Source organism: Mustelus asterias, chromosome 2 (assembly GCF_964213995.1).
Source record: "Mustelus asterias chromosome 2, sMusAst1.hap1.1, whole genome shotgun sequence".
NCBI lineage: Eukaryota > Metazoa > Chordata > Chondrichthyes > Carcharhiniformes > Triakidae > Mustelus > Mustelus asterias.
The window spans coordinates 115,826,138-115,838,753 of NC_135802.1; positions in this window are offsets into that span (position 1 = coordinate 115,826,138).

Sequence of the window (12,616 nt, forward strand, 5' to 3'; positions counted from 1 at the left end):
TGTAGATAAAGGCAAAATACAGCGGATGCTAGAATCTGAAACAAAAACAGAAAATGCTGGAGAAACTCAGTAGGTCTGACAGCATCTGTGGAGAGAGAATGCAGTCAATGTTTCGAGTTAGGGCTCAAAGGGTCATCCAGACTCGAAATGTTGCCTCAACATAAAGTAGATAATGGTTACATGAATTATATATTATTATATACTTTATGTTTGTTTACTGACAATGTTATCTTTTTATATAAATATGGATACTATCCAAATTTAACTCCAGAATGTTTGTGATCTTTTTACACAGTTCGTTAGTATTCTGTTTTTTTCATTTAACATATTCATGATTCAAGTTGTCACAATTAAATGTATTCAAGTGTTATTTTGTGGAACAAAATGGAAGGGGGCCATTTGGGTGGAAGAGAGGTAAAATTTTGAAAAAGGGGGAAAGGGGAAGCAGAGGGGGAGAAAAGGTAAGGAAAGGGGGATAAAGTAGGGGGAAAGAGTGGAGGGGGAAGATAAAGAAAGACAATAAAGAAATAAAAGGTAGAGAACAGTAAAAAATTAAATAAAATGAAAACAAAGGGGTCGAGGTGGAGTAGAGCTAATCATCTGAAGTTGTTGAATTCGATGTTGAGACCGGAAGGCCGTAAAGTGCCTAGTTGGAAGATGAGATGCGTTGAGCTTCATTGGAACATTGCAGCAGACTAAGGACAGACATGTGGGCATGGGAGCAGAATCATGTGTTAAAATGGCAAACAACCGGAAGGTCAGGGTCCTGATTGCGCACAGACCAAGCACCCCCATAGTGCTAACCACTGTGCCACTGCATTCTTGATATTGTTTCCCCACGAAGAAACAAATGAAACTTTAAAACTACTTTGCTGGGCCTCCTCTGGTCTTTGATCCAACTCACATCAATTTTTCCTGGTGCACTTGACACTATGCAATCCAGATTCTGACTTTTGAACATCTCCTATTTGCCGCAAGAGACTCACATGTTTCCCAAAACTCCAAGAAAAAGTGTCAATTTAAACAGAAAATGCTAGTAATACTCAGCAGGAAGAAATTGGTCATGTAAAAGATCATGTAAAATCTGTTGTGTATAGTCTTTCTATCTGTGGCTAAGTAAAATAAATGGATATACTCAGGTTATTAATAAGTAATATTTCTTTCTCAACAACAATAATAGAGATGGAAGCAATTGTTTAAGTAATTAAGATATTTACTAACAATATATAAGACAATCTTTTCACTAATGAACTGTACAGCATGGCTAATATTAGCCTACATGCTGTCTGCAACTATTCAAAACCATATAACTTCAATGTTCCTTTCATCCTGGACAGCCACAGGACACCTAACCCTTCCCTAGTTGGACTGGGGCAGGAAACAGAGCAAAAAGCCTTGAAAAAACCTTGAATTTAGTTGTCATTTGTGACTTGAAGTTCTGTTGCCTCCACAATCTGCCTTTGTTTCCATGCCTAGTCTGGCAGCCAGTCTGAATGACCTGAATGTTGTTGCTGGAGAAATTTCAGTGGAAAGACCAATAGACTTGAGTCCATGATTTGAGTTACCAACCTTCATGATTTCACATACCATCACCTTGACAGGCTGAAGTTGCTGAGCAGCGGCAGCAACAGTTTATTTTGATACTGTCCCTAACCTAGAAATATGTAAATATAAGGTGTATTCCTCAGAAATGTGAAAAAAATGGATGACAAGCTAAAGGAAAAGAGATTAGGGAAGGGATTCAAAATCTTGTTCAAAGAGGTGGGTTTTCAAGATGTTTATGAAGGACAGAAAATGCTGGGAAAACTCAGCTGGTCTGACAGCATCTATGGAGAGAGAATAGAGCCAACGTTTTGAGTCAGGATGACCCTTCATCAGAAGTTTCTCCATTATTTTCTGTTTTTGTTTCTGATTCTCGCATCCACAATATTTTGTCTTTATCTTAGTGTTTATGAAGGTGATAGGGCAGAGGGATTTAGAGGTGGACTTTCAGAGTATGGAACGAAGGTGACTAAATGCATGACTATCAATGACCAGGTGTAGAGAATGGGGAGTTGTTTAGGGTGTCTGAGTCAGAGGAACAGATAGTTCGAGGTCGGGGCTGGAGGAGATTACAAAGATAAGTAATCAATGTTTAGTGATGACATGGATCACCCCTTTTCTTCCACTGTCTTGTGTACAGAGGAAGATATTTGACCCCATCAGAGTATCTTCTTGATTTATATCCTGCAACTTCTCCAAAGCTAATATTATTAATTTCCCATTTAAGGGCCTCAGTAGGCAGTAGGGCAGTCAGGCTGTCTATGGGCAGTCCCACACAGACTTAACTGGGTTGGAGACGGGAACACCTGACACCCTCCCTCCTGATTAAATGCCCTCCACCACCAAACTTGCCAGGGAGGAGAGCACACAATTCTACCCTTAATCAGTTGAAATAAAACAGCAATCATTAAGCGAAGCTACCTTGTGTTTCAGAGCACAAGTATGCAGAACAAGAGATGCAAATACAATTTTTCCTTTGAATCTCAAAGCCATAAAAGTTTGCTTGTGAACAAGAAATATAATAAAATGTGCCACACTGATCATGGGTTTACCTGACTTTTCCCGATGATATTTCCAATTGTGATTGAATCTGAGTTTGAGATGAGTGAGTTTCGCCCACTATCTGGGCCTTTCCCCCGAGACTGAGCTGGGCAACTGACGACTCATATTGTTCGTTTCTCTCTGTGCTCCCAATCACTGCGAGGAATGTGACTCAAATATCTTTTTGCTCACAATCCATGCAGTGATTTATCAGTGTTGTGGTGTGATGATGTTTGATTTTGATTTATTATTGTCACATGTATTGTTATACAGTGAAAAATATTGTTTCTTGCGTGCTATACAAAGCACACTGTTCATAGAGATGGGAAGGAGAGGTTGCAGAATGTAGTGTGACAGTCATGGCTAAGGTGTAGAGGAAGTTCAACTTAATATAATGTAGGTCTTTTAAAATTCTGATGACAGCTGTTCTTGAGTCGGTTGGAATGCGATCTCAGACTTGGATATCTCTTTTCCAGTGGAAGAAGGTGGAAGAGAGTATGCCTGGGGTATGTGAGGTCCTTGATTATGCCAGCTGCTTTTCCGAGGCAGTGGGAAGTGTAAACAGAGTCAAAGGATGGGAGGCTGATTTGCATGATGGACTGGGCTTCGTTCACAATCCTTCGTAGTTTCTTGTGGTCTTGGTCAGAGCAGGAGTGATACCAAGCTCTGATATATCCAGAAAGGATGCTTTCCATGGTGCACCTGTGAAAGCTAGTGAGCCATAGCGGACATGCTGAATTTCCTTAGCCTCTTGAGAAAGTAGAGATGTTGGTGGGCTTTCTTAACTATAGTGTGGGCATGGAGGGATCAAGACAGGTTGTTGGTGATCTGGACGCCTAGAAACTGAAGCCCACAGCCGTGACACACATCTTTAAGGGGGTGCACCTTAAATCACTATCAATCATTACTAACTTGACAGGAAGTGATGCATTAACCCCATGACTTGGACTTAACCTAGTGGACACCATCTGTGCACATATTGTGTGTTTTCAAATAAAGAACCCACATTACTTTTTCAACAATCCTTGTATATGGCTGGTACATTTAAATCAAAGAAATTACGAACATAACCTGGTAACAGGGTGGCAGTGTGTGAAGATTTGACTGAGCAGAATACAAGTCTCAACCTCTTCACATCCAGTGAAATAGTCAGTGTGAAAGTCAAACATCTTTCAAAACTCACCAAATGTGAGTGATTCTGCAGCTCTTTAGGAATTCTACACATCCTGTACCTTTGTCCTGAGATTGAATCTTGGTCCAGGAAGTACACAATGAGTCCCAGTAAGATTGTTCATATCTGGGAAAACCTAAATAGCTAAAGTCTATCTACTGTGAAGCTTAAGGAGGAATAAAAGATAAACAGCAACCTGCAGGTGGTCTTGCTTTAAGGAGAATTCCACAGACAGGAGAATTCTTTACTGCTTACTGTACCAATCAGAGATCTGGGGAAGGAAGATACCTGCAGACTTGGCTGGGAAGAAAAATTCATCCAGTAACAGCTCCTAATGCCTGGAAGAAGCCTGTCAATTAATTTTCCATGTAAATCACTGCTTTGTGAGTGAGGTTAGAGTCAACCTGGGAAAAATCAGAAAGAGCTCACAGCTCCACCATTGGAGTCAAGCAGTAACCCAGCTAAGGCAGTGGCCAAAGGTACAGCAACTCAAATCCCATCTGTGCACATATTGTGTGTTTTCAAATAAAGAACCCACATTACTTTTTCAACAATCCTTGTATATGGCTGGTACATTTAAATCAAAGAAATTAAGAACATAACCTGGTAACAGCTGGAGCATGGCTGTCAAAAACTCCAGATAGCATTAAAAATCCTGCAAAACACGAAAAAAACACAAAATTTCCAACACTCAACTGGAAGACAACAAATCTCCTATCTGAACTTACCTTATCCTGACAATGCACCAAGTTGTGTTTTCTGAGCTTCAATATTTCCAAACCAGATAAACAAGCTGAACAATTAAAATTGCTGTAAGCAAAGAAGGCCTCCACAGAATGAACATGTCATGTTTGTCCAATGACCATCTTAAAAATCCAGGTAAAATAGGGCAACACTCAAAGATCAATTACGAGTGAAGCTCAACTTCTGAATACCCCATCGAGAATTCATGTCTTTTAGGCAACAGTTGACAGAGACGATTGACCATTTCATAGGTAAATGCTGAGACAAGGGGTGCGATTGTGAATTTACAGTAGCAGAGCTAGCCAACAGATTGATTGAGTTTGTCATAGCATCTACCCCAGTAGAAGTGTTTCAAAAAGACATCTTGTACCAACCCAAAAGTTGCACCATGGAAGCAGTACTATAAGTGGACCCAAACATGAAGCCATATGAATGGGTAGACTGTTTACAGGAGAAATTCATCTCCCATTGGAACAATAGCCAATGCAGTTAAGTATTGTAAGCATTGCAGGTAATACAGACTCATTCAGAAGTCACAAAAAGTTAGCATGCAGGTATAGCACACATTAGGAAGGCAAATGGAATGTTGATGTTTATTGCAAGGGGAATGCAATCTAAAAGTAGAGCGGTTTTACTGCAGCTGTACAGGGCCTTGGCGAAATCACATCTGGAGTACTGTATACAGTTTTGTTCTCCTTATTTGAAAAAAAGATATAACTGTGTTGGAAGCAGTTCAGGGAAGGTTCACTTGACTCATTCCTGGGATGAAGGGCTTATTTTGTGCATGATTGGTACATTTGCATCCAAAAGATGAAGAACGTAACAATAAATCTGACTGTGTGGAGTTTGCACATTCTCCCCATGTCTGCGTGGGTTTCCTCTGGGTGCTCCTGTTTCTTTCCACAGTCCCACAGGATAAGCAACAACACTTCCTCCACGATCATCCTCAGCACCAATACCTCACACTCTCAGCCCCTTACTATACTCCTTATACACCTATAACTGTGTGGCCAAATTCTCCTCCAAGTTTGCTGACGACTTCACCATAGTGGGTCAGATTTCAAACAATGACGAAGCAGAGTACAGGAATGAGATAAAGAATCTGGTGAACTGGTGCAGCGACAATAATCTCTCCCTCATTGTCAACTAAACAAAGGAGTTTGTCATTGACTTCAGGAAGCGTGGAGGAGAACATGCCCCTGTCTACATCAATGGGGACGAAGTAGAAAGGGTTGAGAGCTTCAGGTTTTTAGATGTCCAGATCACCAACAACCTGTCCTGATCCCCCGACATTATAGTTAAGAAAGCCCACCAATGCCTCTACTTTCTCAGAAGACTAAGGAAATTTGGCATGTCAGCTATGACTCTCACGAACCTTTACAGGTGCACCATAGAAAGCATTCGTTCTGGTTGTATCACAGCTTGGTATGGCTCCTGTTCTGCCCAAGACCGTAAGAAACTACAAAAGGTTGTGAATGTAGCCCAATCATCACGCAAACTAGCCTCCCATCCATTGACTCTGTATACACTTCCCGCTGCCTCGGCAAAGAATCCAGCATAATTAAGGACCCCACACACCCCGGACATTCTCTCTTCTACCTTCTTCCATCGGGAATAGGATACAAAAGTCTGAGATCAGGTATCAGCCGACTTAAGAATAGCTTCTCCCCTACTGCCATCAGGCTTTTGAATGAACCTACCTTGCATTAAGTTGATCTTTCTCCACACCCTAGCTACGACTGTACATTCTGCACTCTCTCATTTCCTTCTCTATGAACGGTATGCTTTATCTGTATAGCACGCAAGAAACAATACTTTTCACTGTATGTTAATACATGTAAGAAGTCTCGCAACACCAGATTAAAGTCCAACAGGTTTATTTGGCAGCAGACGCTTTCGGAGTCTCGCTCCTTCATCAGATGAGTGTACCATGCCTCGGGGCATCCTTTCCTACAGCGTATCAGGTAGACAACGTTGGCCGAATCGCAAGAGTATGTACCATGTATCTGGTGGATGGTGTTCTCACGTAAGAGAATAATACATGTTAATACATGTTAATACATGTGACAGTAATAAATCAAATCAATCCAAAGATGTGTGGGTTAGGCTGATTGCCATGCTAAATTGACTCTTTGTGTCAGGGGGATTAGCAGGGTAAGTATGTGGGGTTGTGGGAAGATGGCCTGGGTGGGATTGTTGTCGGTGCAGACTTGATGGGCTGAATGGCCTCCTTCAGCACGGTAGGGATTCTATGATTCTATGAATCTATGAAAGCCACCTATCTCTAAAATCCTTCTGGGGTGCGGGTTTAAAGAAAACATTTCCTACTCTTCTTAAGCAGTAGGGGCCAGCCTAGTTTAATGAGTCTGGGATGACTGAATTAATTGTCACTTTCTTGGCTTGACATGGATAGTGAGCTGTGACATGCCACAAACTTGCTTGCCTTGGTATAAAACAAAGCTTCAATGTCTGCGACCAGGAATATATTTTTTTAAATGTGCAAATTCACTTTGTTTTAAAATAGAACACTTAACCACCAGTCATTCTGAAATCTCAGCTGCAGAAAAAAGTTTAAAGCTTCAGAATTCAACTTCACAACACTCAGCTTTCAGCACGATAGGGCTGCTTTACCTGCAAAATGATGGGCGGAATTCTCCCAAGTGTCATAACGGTGCGATGTGCACCAATCCCTCAGGCATGCTCTGCACCGCAATCCTCCCACATTCAGTCTCTTTTTTTGAGAGTTAGGAGCTGTGCACCGGTACTGGGGGTGGGGGGGGAGGGAGGGGGAGGGGGAGGGGGTGGGTGGGCGGTGCGAGGGGGGGCTAAACATCCCACTGAGTGGCGCCTTCAGTGCTATTTCACAAGGGCTTGCACAGTGCATGGCGGGGGGGGGGGGGGGGGGGGGGGGGGGGGAGGGGAGGGGGGGGGGGAGAAGGAGCAGGGCTCCGAAAGCTAATGGCATTTGCTACCAAATAAACCTGTTGGACTTTAACCTGGTGTTGTTAAAACTCTTACTGTGTTCACCCCAGTCCAACGCCGGCATCTCCACATCATAATGGACACTGCCCAGCCCAGTCACTGACCACCCGGGAGTTTTAATGGCCTCTGACTCTCCCTGGCATGGCCATTGCATCAGGTCTCTGCCAGTGGAACCCATTCTCACCGTTCTCATGCCATGCCCGAAAGCCAGAGACTACCCTGCGCTGGGAGTTGAACGGGCTATGCATATTTAAATGCTACTTTAAATATGCTAATCAGCCTCACACACTTGGGTGCGATCCAGTTCGTGCTATTAGAAAGGGGCCGGGAGAATCGCAAACTGTTTGGGGCTGGGGGCAAAACTGATTTTTAGGCCTGCATGCTATTCTCCAGGATCAGCACGATCTGTGCTAGGCGCAGTGAGGTCGGAGAATCAGCTCCGATGCCTGTGGTGTACTTCCATTCTTCTGGTTCCAGCCACAGTGCAGGAGCCATTTTGCTGAGAGTGTTACTGCTGACAGGGCTGTCTGTTGGAAGTATACAGATTAAGCAGATCATTATGTCATTGATATCAGAGTTCCAATTTTGGAGGTCAATGTTCCAGTTAATATCATCTCTTAACGTAGCAGAGTTGATCATGTGTTCTGCCACAGGAAGGACACCCCACTACTGCTATTTAAAGAAGTCATCAACTATTTTCAAGTTATTGCTCACTGATTCCTGTTGGTTCTTGCTGAAATTGAAGAAGGACTTATTTGTTTCCAGAGTTGTTTAAAGTTGTTTAAGTCCACAGGGGGTGATGTGGTACATGCTGAATGATGTCAAAGACTCTGCAGAAACCATTTGCTCCCAGACATGAGTGCATAGTCCCCTTGGACTAAAGCATGATGGGAGAATGAGCAGAGGCGACACAGAGCATGACAAACTGCTGGAAGAGGAAGAAGAGAGTGAGAAGAGCTGCCAGCAATAAATCATATTCAACTATTGAGCCAAGGCAGGATTTTCTGATTTCCAGCATCCGCAGCGTTCTGTTTTTAATAGTATTATGGCACAAGTACTACCCCTGCAGCCTTCCCTGACTGCAGGTCATTAAACATAGGTGCTTCACCACCTACAGGTCCTGTCTCCCACCTATCCACGAAAGTAAGTGTCAGTAACTGAGTTGATGGCTGCGAGTGCGACACTGAATAATAATGCTTCTTCTTCCTCTCTCTCTTGCTCCTTTTCTAGTTCTTCCTCCTCCACCAATCCCTGGCCAGGATACAGTTCTTAGCTCTCTGAAAGAAGAAAAACATGAGGAAAATATTGTCGTGAGGGATGGGAAAGTAAATTGTGCATGTCTGCATAAATAGAAAATAGAAGCAGGAATAGCCCTTTGAGCCTGCATCTCCATTCATTATGATCATGGCTGATCATCAAATTGCATTATCTGTAGTGAGTAAATTGGAAGAGGTTGTGCAACAAGCGGGAAGTGGGATAGGACAAGAAGGTTTAAAATCAGGATAATCATAGTCTTTGATTGTCCCAGTCCCATCTCTGGCCACAGACTCAATGATGGCTGCAACAAAGATAGTCTCCCTTTCAGGATAAGGAAATGGAGGCATGCCTTTCTCCTGCTGATTAGTTTCTGCTGCCTCTGATTGTGCACCGTCCTGTAAGAGAGAGGGAAATTTGTCAGTGAGTGTGGTGTGAGTGTTTGGGTGATGTGGTTGTCATAGTTGAATAGCTGGAAATGTGACCCGTGGGTTGGAGGCCTGCAGCAGTGCTAGATGTGTGAGGATGAGGTGGAGCGCTAAATGTTATGTATCAGTTCTAGTTGATAGAGATTATTGTTAGGTGAGCAATGAGGGAGGGGGATGGTGGTGAATGAAGCAGTGTTTGAGGCTTTTGGGGAGGATGACATTTGTAGATGAATTAATTGCCCTTGACCATTCATGGGATTTAATTGAAAAGGTTGTGACATAACTACACTTCTCGCATTGACCTACACAACTATCTGCTCCCACTGCTTTTGCACAGTTTACCTTGAGAATCTCATGGCTCCTGTAGCTATAGGATTTCTTTCCTCTTGTGCACCACCTTCATTTGGGCAGTGCTCATGGCATTGGAGAATCTTGAATCACATTGTCTGCACTTTTGCAACTTAACTCAGTGTTCTTCTTACTAGCACTTGCTTCTGCAACCTGTTCCATCATCTAAGTTTATTTATTAGTCACAAATAGGCTTGCATTAACACTGCAATGAAGTTACTGTGAAAAACCCTTAGTCGCAATACTCCGGCGCCTGTTCGGGTACACTGAAGGAGAATTTAGCATGGCCAATGCACCTAACCAGCACACCTTTCAGACTGCGGAAGGAAACCGGAGCACCAGAGGAACCCCATGCAGACATGAGGAGAACATGCAGACACTGCAAAGACAGTGACCCAAGGCCAGGAATCAAACCTGGGTCCCTGGCGTTATGAGACAGCAGTGCTAACCACTGTGCCACCTTCTCTAGCCTGAATGCTCCTCCGCTATGAGAATTACAATCTGTCTCTGTAGCCTGGCTTTAAGTAATGTTCACATTACACAAATTTGAATCCCTGCTGAACCATACCACCATTCAGTAATGCACTTAATGCTATTTGCACACACCAATCATGCAATTCTGCAGGTAGCTCAATGTTTGTGTTTGGGAAAAGTAGGAACAGGTCAATAATTTATTCTGATACTCGTACATGTCTTACCTAATTTTTCAGGTTAAACATCCTGGCATATGCACTACCAAAAAGGAGGAATTCACGACACTTAAAGGGCAAATAAAGGTGGAAACATGCACACCACAAGTACTTTAAGTTCTTCAGGACAATGTTTTTAGAAACATAGAAACATAGAAAAACTACAGCACAAACAGGCCCTTCGGCCCCACAAGTTGTGCCGAACATATCCCTACCTTCTAGGCCTCCATCCTATTAAGCCCCATGTACTCATCCAGGAGTCTCTTAAAAGTCCCTATTGAGTTTGCCTCCACCACCACTGACAGCAGCCGAGTCCACTCGCCCACCCCCTAACATTTCCCCTGTACCTACCCCCCAGCACCTTAAACCTGTGTCCTCTCGTAGCAGCCATTTCCACCCTGGGAAAAAGCCTCTGAGAGCCCACCTGATCTATGCCTCTCAACATCTTATATACCTCTATTAGGTCTCCTCTCATCCTACGTCTCTCCAAGGAGAAAAGACCGAGCTCCCGCAGCCTACCCTCATAAGGCATTTCTGACTGTTTTTGACCCAACTATCCTCAAGCTGCTTCATCAATGACCTTCCTTCCATTATAAGGCTAGAAGTGTGATTCTTGCTGATGATTGCACAATGTTCAGCACCATTCGTAACTCCTCAGACACTGAAGCAGTCCATGTCCAAATGCAGCAAGACCTGGACAATATTTAGGCTTGGGCTGACAACCGGCGGGTAACATTCATGTCACATAACTGCCAAGCAATGACCATCTCCAACAAGAGAGAATCTATCCATCGCCCCTTGACATTCAATGTCATTACTATCACTGAATCCCCTATTATCAACATCCTGGGGATTACTATTGACCAGAAACTGAACTGGACTAGCCATATAAATACTGTGGGCAGGTCAGAAGCTGGGATTCCTGTAGTGAGTAACTCATCTCCTGACTCCCCAAAGCCTGGCCACAACGTACAAGGCACAAGTCAGGACTGTAAGGAAATACTCTTCATTGGCCGAGATGATTGCAGCTCCAAAAACACTAAAGAAGCTCAACACCATTCAGGACAAAGCAGCCAGCTTGATTGTTACCTTTTCCAAAAACATTCAATTCCTCCACCACCGACAAATAGTGGCAACAAGATGAAAAGCAGGAACTCACCAAGGCTCCTCAGACAGCACCTTATAAACCCACGACCATTACCATCTAGAACGACAAAGGCAGCAGATACCAGGGAAAACTAGCACCCAGACATTCCCCTCCACGTCACGCACCATCCTGACTTGAAAATATATCGCTGTTCCTTCACTGTCGCTGGGTCAAAATCCTGGAAGTCCCTCCCTAACAGCACAGTGGGCGTACCTACACCTCAGGGTCTGCAGCGGTTCAAGAAGGTTGCTTCCCATCACCATCACCTTCTCATGGGCAACTAGAGATGGGCAATAAATGCTGGCCTAACCAGCGACACCCACATCCCATAAATAAAAAATGCAATTAATTTTATTTACTGTATCTCATAGCTTATTATTTTTCTTTTATCTCTCTCAGTTGTCCTGAAAATAAACATTCGACTGACTCTTGAGATATCCTATGTAGGTGCCTGGAAAGTCCCTTGGGTAAAGAAGTTGGAGATCCTCAGTGCTACTTGAATTGTGTGGCAGCTATGTGACTAATCCTGCAGGTCTATCATGGAGAAAGTGGCAGGCATGTTCTGTCAAACCTAGCTCAAAGAATGCTTGAGATCCTGAAGGAACCACACATTCATTATAATGTTTAAAGAGCATGGACACTCCTTTGCTACGCTCGAGCTGTTTAAATTTTAAAAGCCAACAGGGGAAGCTCTGCTACTGCCTGTAAGAGATTTGTATGCAGGGCGCTGTCTTAAGCAGGAAAATTCCAGTCAACTAGGGCAGTATAAATAAGGGACTATCTAACTTGATCCAATGCTGCATCTCAGTGAAACTATTCTGAAATGCCACAACCAAAAAATTTCCCATTGAACTGTTTTATTTTATACTAATTTAAATCTCAGGTATGGTGATGACTCCTTTGGGAAAATTTACAACAGATCATGCAAAGTTTTCCCTTTACAGGGTCTGAAGTGTATTTCCAGTATCTTCTGTCTTTATTTCAGATTTCTGCTTCAGCAGCATTTATATCAACCACTTCCCTCAGAGCTGCTTCTATTGTGCTAACATGGCTTCACTGGAATTGTGGCAACAACTTGGTTTATGTCTAAACATTGTTTCAATTTACGTGAATCACCATTGTTTCAATTGATGTGTTCAGTGAAATTCTCAGCCTTGCTCTTTATTAGATTTGTTTCTGTTTGCTCTCCCTCTTTTTTTTTCCTTGGACTTAATTCTGACTCTCAAAAAATAAGCTCAGGCAAATGTCTCTCAATATTAAAACTCACAGT